Raw genomic sequence first — 9827 nt, forward strand, 5'->3', positions numbered from 1 at the left:
CCAGGCATAATCTTACAAAGAAAAGCTAAGAAAACCACTTCTCAGTAGTGCATAGAGCAGCTACAGTATATGTACAATATAATATACGGGAAAGTGTTACATGCCAATGAAATCATTTTAAAGGGACATTACTGCAATTATTACTTATGAGCTTTTTTATCTTGGCCTTGGTACAAGTGTTTAGTATATTAAAGTTTTTTGGGTATGATAGATTTATTATTGTTTTTATTTTTTGAGATTATTTCTTTAGGCTTTTCAGCCTTTCATGGATAGAACAGCTGTAGATAGATGGGAATATGGGGAGAAAGGAGGGGAGGCATCCAGCAAAGGGTCAATCACACCCGGGCAGCTGCTGAGGACCAAGACCCTGCACACGGGTCACACGCCCCACCAGGCGAGCTACCAGGGTGCCCTGATATATTATTTCAAAGGACCAGTGTGTAGGATTCAGTGGCATCTAGTGGTGAGGTAGCAGATTGCAACCAACTGAATATACTTCGCCACACCATCTGTTTTAAGCATGTAGGAGAACCTATGGTGGCCACTAAAAATGTGACAGGCCTTCTTTAGAGTCATTTTGTTTACTAGAATAGCTTAATATACAAAGGAAACATAAAACAGTCATTTGAAATGGCAGCTGGTGTCAAGGTATACCTTACTGTATTAGAGAGTGACCAAAACTTGCCATTTGTCAGTGCTTACAGTCACTACCAACGTGCCTTAAAGCCATGCGGTGAACCTTAAAATCTACATAGACCCTACATAAGATGCAAGTTTGTTGGGTTCTGTTTGTGATGATGAAAATGTTTCTTCTTAATTTCTTAATTGGCTAGTCAACATATACTTGTGTTTTTTCCATTTAAATTATGCCACTGAGCCATACTGTGCACAATATGAAATGTTTTCTCAGGATTATTGCATTTAGGGTAAAGTTCCCAACTTATTACATGTTGCTCTAAATAATTTCCAAAGCACTATGATTTGTGCAAGACTAAAGGTTTAAGAATATCATTTTTTCACAAAACAATACATTTGTCTGCAAAGAAAACAACCCTGAAAGATTTCGTGCCACTGTGCTTAATATATTCCTAAAATGAAATACAGTTGTATTCATAGTGCTTTTTCAGACAGCCTTTTTCATATTTGTTGACTGCATGTTTGTCTCCCTTTAGCACACACTGTCCAGAAACACTCTTTGGCGATAGCAAGCAGCAATATTTTTGGACAGGTAATTGAGGTGAACTGCATTATGAGCTCTCTGTGAAGGCTTGACACTATCACCAACAGGAGAGCTTCCCTCTGCTCTCTCACATGAAAAAAAGTTTGAAGGGAATTTAATGTTTAATCTCTGTTTTTAAATAAAACATGGTAAAAGAGTTACCATGAACTGCCTGTCTTTCCTGCTGCTGCGTATAATGGGTTCAACTCTTGGACAATCCAAGCGGCAGAAAGGAGGGTGAGACTGCGAAAGAGCACTCAGAGCAGAGTCATGCCAGTTACAGTACTTACCATTTAGAAGAAGTCACAGAAGTGGCGCTGCGCAACTGGGGGTCAACTTGCTGATAGGGATGCTACAGGGGCCCCTCCCCTTTTAACTTTGCTTGTGTTAAAAGCTTGAGATAAGTCAAAAGTAAGGTCAAAAAGCATGCGATAAATAAAAATAAACGGCCATGTTTCATACTTGTGTTCACTGTAGGGACAGCTTACTGACATTCTGAAAAGCCACTCACATAGTCGACTGCTCCAGACCATGTTCATTCAGATGTGGGTTTAAAAATTCATGGGGTGCGGGAGATAAGATAGTAATGTAGTTGCACTTTCTCAGCTATTTAAATAACAAAATGGCCTTCAGACATGAGAAAAGCTAACAAGTGTTTACATAGCCTTAGCGGGAGTTCACATCGGCTCTCTCAAAGGCTGGGATTTGCCTTCTGATGCTGTTGGTGACTCAGGAAAGCCTAGTCAATTAAAACGAATCTAGTTAATTTATGTATGAATACGAGTAGGCTAATTTTAGCAAAGTCGTAGGCTATTAATGAATTACAAGCCTTCAGAGATGCAAAAAATAAGATGTTCTGAAAATCAAAGTGCTAAGTGAGACAGAAATGTCAAACACTATGCCTGCTAAAGCAGACAGTGAATGGACCAAACATGTGCCAGGGTACTGCAAAGGCGGATACATGAATAAATGGTAAATGCAAATTCTCAAAAAATGTTTTCTATTTTAACAGTTACAACTTTGCAAAATACTATTAAACTATTAAGACTATTTAAATTGAATTCTTTGGAGAGAGATATGCATGTGTTAGATGGACAAGGCACCAGAAGCAACGTCAAATTAATGGATGACAAGAAAGCTTTTCTATGCACTTCTTTATCAATCTAAATCCATTATTGTCATTTATTCACACGTATTTTTATTGGGTTATAGAATTATTTTGGCATAGGTTTGGATTTTCTGGTTAAACAATGAAACACCCCCATGCCAAACGGTGTTGGTCTGTTCTGCCAGCGGATGGCGCCATCTCATGATTCAGCTTTTTGAGCATTTAGCTGGATATAGCCAGTCCTTGCACTTCTGTCGTGCTCAAAGAAAAAAATAAGCATATTGTTAATTTGCACATATACCCATAATTTACCATTAAAGCTGTTACCGTGAAGCCATAAAAGGTGAGAAGACTGTTACTAAATATATTCCGGTTTTGCTGTGCTAAGCTTGTGTGGTTGTGAATGGTAGCTAGCTAGCTAAGTGTTTGCTAACTGTGGCTACAGTCAACTGTTGTAATCTAGTCTCTGAGCTATTTCTACACATTTAAATTCATCTTTCAATTGGTAATTATCCAGACATAACATTAACCAACCCCATAGAAGAAATAATGTGTCAGGTGTGCTAACATAAACCACAGTATGTGGGTCTACGAAATTATCTCACAGCTGACATTTTGACTCATCAGAATCACTGGTGAAATTATTAATACCAATCATTCCCCTGCTCCCCTTGTGTGTCCCTATAAACCATAAAAATGACCAGCATGCACGTTTACACCTTTTTCCACAGACAAATTGCAGACATTTTGGCATGTCATTACAGAGAAAGCAAAGGTGTAATTAATAACATGAGTGAATTCCATTCAGGTGAGTTGGGTCCAGGGCCTTGGTATTATGCATGCTGGCTCACTGACATCGCTTACTGAGACATTAAATTTAGCAAAATTGTTTGAAAAAAACAATTTATTTCACCTCTGCCTTTTCTATTATGACCTGCCAAAAGGTCTAGACCTGTGCCCTGGCACTGACACACCTAAATGAAATACTTTATGACTGAATGTGGCTGCATATCCGGGTGGGGAAAAAAATATAATTTGTGTTACTTTTGCAGCATGAAGCTACTTGAAGACCTTGCAGCATCTTCAAATTTGGCATCACACCAGGTAATAGACAAAAACCTGATTGAACTTTGTCAACACTGTTCCCTACCGACTTCTATAATGACATGAGAGTATGTTCAAACTCTGGCTTCTCCTTTGTTCTTGCAATATCAATGACAGGCTTAGCTAATCTGACCGGCATGTTTTCGAGGAGTTTGCACCTGTAAGTAAAGGTTTTCCATGTGCATGATGCGAAATATTTAGACTGCATGGCTGGTATAAATGTTTACCTACTTAAATACTATAAACTGTAAACCCATAATAGATTAGTGGGATCACTCTTAGCAAACCACAAGCCTCCAAAAAACTTCTGAAAGCTAAATACCACTCAGTAGCTTTACTCTGTCACTATTGTCTATTGTCTTTCTCAGCAGCAGATAGTTAATCTGCCTGAAGCACACTGTCTGCAGCAGCCCATATTAATGTTATTGATCATTGTCAACTTTTTCTACTTCCCCCACCCTCACATCTCACGGTACTGTGGGGTTTCTTGGTTTCTTTCTTTCCAGTAAAGGTTTCTTTTTTCATTATTCCCTTTGTCTGTTCTTCTGCCCAATAACCTGTCTCCTTTATTGCGCACAGTCCTTAGAAAGTGACAACTTGAGAAACTGAATCAAAGTTTCAATAAAGCCCAGACTGCTGTGGGCTTTGACAAGTGAGGTGGCTAGAGTGGAACAGCACAGAATGAGACTGAAGGAGGACATCTCGGTTCCAGAAAGATAAATAGTTCATGAAGCTGTTGACTTCACCATTTTATTACTTTTGTCTCAGAATTTTCCGCTTGCCTGCAGCTCTTTCTGCCCACAAATTATTCATCATGCTCCCCACAGGCCCTGGCTGTCAATCCCAGGATTAGGAGTTGGTAGGGAAGATGGGAGTTGTAAGTTTGTCATGAGCTCAGGTGAATGGATACTTGCCAGAATATTGATAAAACTATAAAAGCTATCATGATACCTTATAATCAGTTCAGGTTTTTAGAAAAAGACAAAGCTACAGCAATGAAGACTGAAGTTGAAGACAAGACTGCTTCTTGCTTTTTTTTCCACCTATACTTTGACCTTTTGTCTCCCCTCTATTTTGTAGCAGACTCAGGGGAAGTGGAGCAGACAGTGAAGTCTTTCTGATGGCCTGCAGTCTCTTATGTTGACAACAGGAGGTCCAGCCTGAGGGTAAATGACAGCTACATGTAAGGACAAGAAGTGATTTGTTCATAAACATTACACACTCCTACCTTTTGAGAGTATTGTTACTTTCTGAGTTTTGAATTGAACCATGTAAATGTTGTGTTTCAGCTATAGTTCTTCATTTTAAGGTGAAGTATACCTCTTTCTAACACTATTTCTTTGCTTGATGCCATGAATATTTCTTTTTGATGTGGTGTCCAGCAAATCTTTAAAATGACAAACCATCACATAATAATCCTGTATCGCTCTCCTCCAAAATGCCTAATTATATAATTATGTGATTACCTCTGGGAGGAAGAAATTGCCTGTTTTTTTCTCTCTGGAGTTTGGATCTTTGTATTTTCTTTTATACAATAGTAAGTGTCAGCACAATTACATCAACCTTGAAGTCCAGACTTCTGTCAAAAGTAATGATGATGCTCGAAACAAAGCAAAGAAAAGAGAGAAAATAGTAAGGAGAGATTATTCTGACAATGTGAACCAGATGTAATTATGAAAATTGGTGTCCTTCAAAATGTCACAGCATTTCTCTATGTCTATTTAAATGTTTTATGAGTATGTCAGTGCATATACAATACTATATGTTTGCGTGTCTGTGTATGTAAGCACAGAGAGTCTGGAGTTGAAGGCAGTTAAAAGACTTTGATGGAGAAAGAAATGTCAGACTGTGCACCAGTGACCTGGTAAATCCATCAGCTGGTTAATGGAAACCTTGTCAGCAATGAAGAATTAATGGTCAAGGTCCCCTGGCTACTGACAGTGGCACTCTGCATGCTTAAAACTACATGATCTGCATAGCAGATAAACATTAAACTGGAATACCACTCAACTCAGACATATGTTATTCCTGTGTTCTACTACAGTCCAATCAGTGTTTGCGAACATGAACAACTTGCATCCTAAGCCAAAAATGAACTTCTAGGACTCACCTGCTGTGTCATCCAGGCTAACCGTCTCAGAAGTGCTTCGTAAGCAATGAATGGAATAGTATATATATTAAATATTAAATAAGCTGAACAGCAGGTATATATACAGTATATGTATATATATATATATATATATATATATATATATATGTATATATATATATATGTGTGTGTGTGTGTGTGTGTGTATATATATATATATATATACATATACCTGCTGTTCAGTTTATTTAATTGATAAACTCAGTCCCTCATAAAAGGAGGATTAGCACAGTTACATTATTTTTTAGTTCATATACTGTTGCTGTCCTGAGTCTTTGTCATGTGTGTCAGTTCATTTGTCTTCTTTTACAGCTTTGCTGTAGTGTTTTAGAAGTGCAGTGACAGCTGAAAGTCAGGACAAATCTGAAGTGCATGTAAAAGCCATAACTGTAATATGAAATAGTGCACCAAACTCACTATATATTTTTTTACTTTTGTCTCTTGTTTTCCTCTAATCTCATCCCATCTGCCTAACCTTAGGTATCTTTTTTTATTTTTTCAATTTTGCAAACTAATATTAACTTGGTAAAAAATTGAAAAATACCAGATTTGGCAAACATGGAGCAAGCAGGCCGTGATTGTAGGTGTGCACTCAGTAACCCTGCACAGTCACTGTCCTCTCATCAATTGAATTATTGGAATTAATTACCACTCTCTGCCTGGGAACACACTGCTGGCATTTACATACAGTGACCCATAGTACTTTGTATGTGTGTGTGTGTGTGTGTATATACATGCGCCTTTCCCTTGAAAATAACCGATCCTGAGCGTGGGCAATTATCACACATGCACAAACGCAAACGCACACACGCACACACACACTGACACATGCACATTTTGCTGTACCTGCCTGTTGGCATTATTCGACAAGACAGCTGCATGTCTAATCTGCATAGTGATATCATTTGGATAATATTGGAGGTAGCACAGGGACCACCTGCTTGTATGTTTAAATTCTGGTGAGGAAAGGGGCCAGGTGGGTTGGGGGTGGGGGGCTTCCTGCGGTTAGAGCACAGCCTTCTCCAATTATGATATACATTGTTATAATTGGGGCATACATGTCAGTGGGTGTAATTGCACAAACTTTTCCTGCCATGTCTCATCACAGGTGCATGTTGACATTATCACACAGAATAACCACCTTTTTCTCTTGTCCTTGAACCCACCATCCAGCAAAAGTTTAGTTCTGTGGATCATTCCTGGTGTAACCAAGGACTTGTTGCTGGAGGACAGAAAGAGGAACCTTTGTTATTCTACCCCGGACACCTCCATCACAGCCACAGGAGTTGGAGGCCTGCGTGCCCTCACAGGTACAGACGATGCTCCACCCTAACCAAATGTAGCTCCAGTGGAGTGCTGCACCGACAGATAACGGCTGAACCCCAGTGAGACATGTGTTATGGAGCCCTTAATGAAAGAGTTGTGCCCCATTGAGCCCTATAATGAATGTTCTGACATTGAAAATCCCATGGGGGGCTGCTTAATTCCTATGAGTAAGTTCAAGTAGCTAACACATTTTGATAGAGAAAATTGCTGCTGAAAGTAAAGATGGACCCGATGATGTTTAGCTGTGGTTTTTTAATTGGCCATGTGTAGTTTGGTATGCATGTACCCGCATGTCCCCATCAGAGAGAGGTGTTCGAATGCCTTTGTTCAGCCTCTTTATGCAGCCTTGTCCAGCTTGTCTAATACCTGTTTAGCTTTCATCCTGACTAATGGAAATGTCAAAAACACTGTAGAAAAGCTGGACTGCCCATTCTCCTCAGAAGCCAAAAGATGTGAAGCAGAGATTGCTGCCAAGCCTCGTCAAAGACACACACACACCCCTACACACACAGGCGCAGTGCTTTGCAGTATTATAACTGATAAGAGCTTTTGTAGATTTTGGTAATGATGTCCCTGAATACCAAGTGAGCTGCATCTAAAGAGACCCACAGGAATTAATAAAAATGTCTCCCATTTCTTGGCTGCAGTTGTTACTTGCTTTTGAGAGATCACAAAAAGGAATCACTGAATGCTATAATTTAATTATGTATTTCAGGGTGTCTCTGCATGTATTGCGCCTTTTGGAAATTTTTCAGCCCCATTATGATCTTGTTCTTTGTCTTTCGCCTGTCTCCCTTTTCTACCTCACTCACACATTTCCTGTGTGCTTCTCTTTCTTTCAACATTCATTTCCAGTGTCTCATGTCCCCATTTTTCCACTGCCCTTTCTGTCTCGTCTTTAATTCTGTCACCTCCTTCCTTGTATCCCTTTCTTCCCTCGTATACCTCTGCCTCTCTTCACCACCACTCTGATTCATTTCTCCTCTGCTCCACACTTGTACATGGACAGGTGGCAGAGCAGCTGGCCTACTACATCCATGTGTCAGAGACGGTGATCACAGAGGAGGCATTTGATGTGGCTGTACAGTTTGGCACAGTGCAGGGCGACCCCACCCACAGCTGAGCAGGATGACCTGTTTGCATGCCCCCTTGGTTGCCTTCAGCACCTACTGGGAAAAGAGCATCAAGGACAACAACACCACCAATGTGTACCGCTGGCTCACTGGCCTCACAGGTGGGTACCTCAGTGGAAGAGAAAGAGACAGTTCAACGTCAGACTACTCTAAACTCTGTTGTAGTTTGAGAGAAAAACCTCTTCACTCTTATAAAGAGGATGTTTATGGGTCTCCTCAGTTCGGCATTAGCTAGCCACAGATATTCATCACCTCTGTTAACATTTGCTCACCTCTTTCTTGAGCTCAGTTGTGTCCTAGAGTCTGTAGCTGCAGTCTGTGTTCTGATGTTTGCTCTGCAGGTTATGTCAGCTGCAACTGGTTGGCTGCTAGAGTTTTTAGAAAAATTGTCAGTGATATTTGGCTTCAAAAACAAAAACAACTAGACAAGATGTTCAGCGTGTTTTTGTGATCAGGGTTTTGAAGAATGGGTTTTAAAAAAATTCATTCCTACCTGTGTGGTTCTTATTCTTTCTTTCAGTCCTTTAGAAGATGTCTCAGTCGAAACCTTCCTTAACAGCAGGACTTTTCTATCAGTTTCACTAAAGCTACCAAAAAGTTTCCCAACTATATGTGCAAAACATTTCCTCTTGAAAGAGGAGTTCATCATAATAAAGGTTATGGTTCTATCGTCTTTACAAAATGTCAGTTTGACAGCCCACTATTGATCTGCTTCATGTGGAACAACAGGCCCTTCTACAATTTGGACTTGTTCTTTCATGTTGCAGCCAAAGAGATGCTCTCTGTTGTTCGCAAAGCCCGAAAGGTAAATGCTGACGGACTAGTTGAATTGAGAGACACACAGGGGTAATCACACAGCATACTGGTAAGTTGTGATGGTTCAATTCTCATGCTAATTATCTCAATCAGTGTACAAAACGCCACTGCTTTTCAAAGAAGCAACAGACACTCCGTACACAGGCACACAAACGCATGTGTATACACACCCACACTGATGGTAAACAGAAACTGCACACCCACAATTACACCTTCCTCTACCTGACACAGCTCCATGTTTCCCGGATAATCAGACAAAGATTGGATAATCCTGACAGAAATCCTTTTCATTCCCTCAGCCCCCTGCAAATTCTCATTTTGCAATATCATTTTCAGTCAATACCCCGACAATCAAAGGCCTTTCAAGGATTTAAAATTCCTAGACTCTGAAATCAGGCCTGTGGGGTTCACATTTAATTTTTTTTTTGCTTTCTAGAAACTTTATTCTACACTTTCCAGATTTAGTAACAATGAAGTCATAATTATTTGCCCCTCTGTGACGGCAGATCATAAATATGTATGTAAATGGAGAACACAGGTAATGCTGGGCTGGGTATATAAATATCACTCCCATGTCAGACTGACTGGTAGCAATCATGCAAAGCACTTATTTGGCTCTGAGCAAGGCTAAGCCCCAATCACTTTGTCTTCATCTATTAACCTCAGGCTCACAAAGTGGCCATAGCACATAGGCACACATTGAAACATACACCTTGAACTATATTCACATACAGCACAAACAGATACATGGATAAAGTAGTACCCACTGGCTGGCAAAATAAATTGTAGTTATGTGCTTTTTAGCTGTTTCGTTCACCTTCTGTGCTCTGAGTCGGCTCATTATTTTTTCTTTTCCTCCACTGTTTTTTGTCCTTGTCTTGTTTAGCTCCTCTGTTTAAAGGCTAATGGAGGGTTGCATGTTGCTGCCACTGGGTATAAAAGTGTGTTTTGATGATGCCCAGCTATATTCTT

Source organism: Pagrus major, chromosome 10, assembly GCF_040436345.1.
Source record: "Pagrus major chromosome 10, Pma_NU_1.0".
Lineage (NCBI taxonomy): Eukaryota > Metazoa > Chordata > Actinopteri > Spariformes > Sparidae > Pagrus > Pagrus major.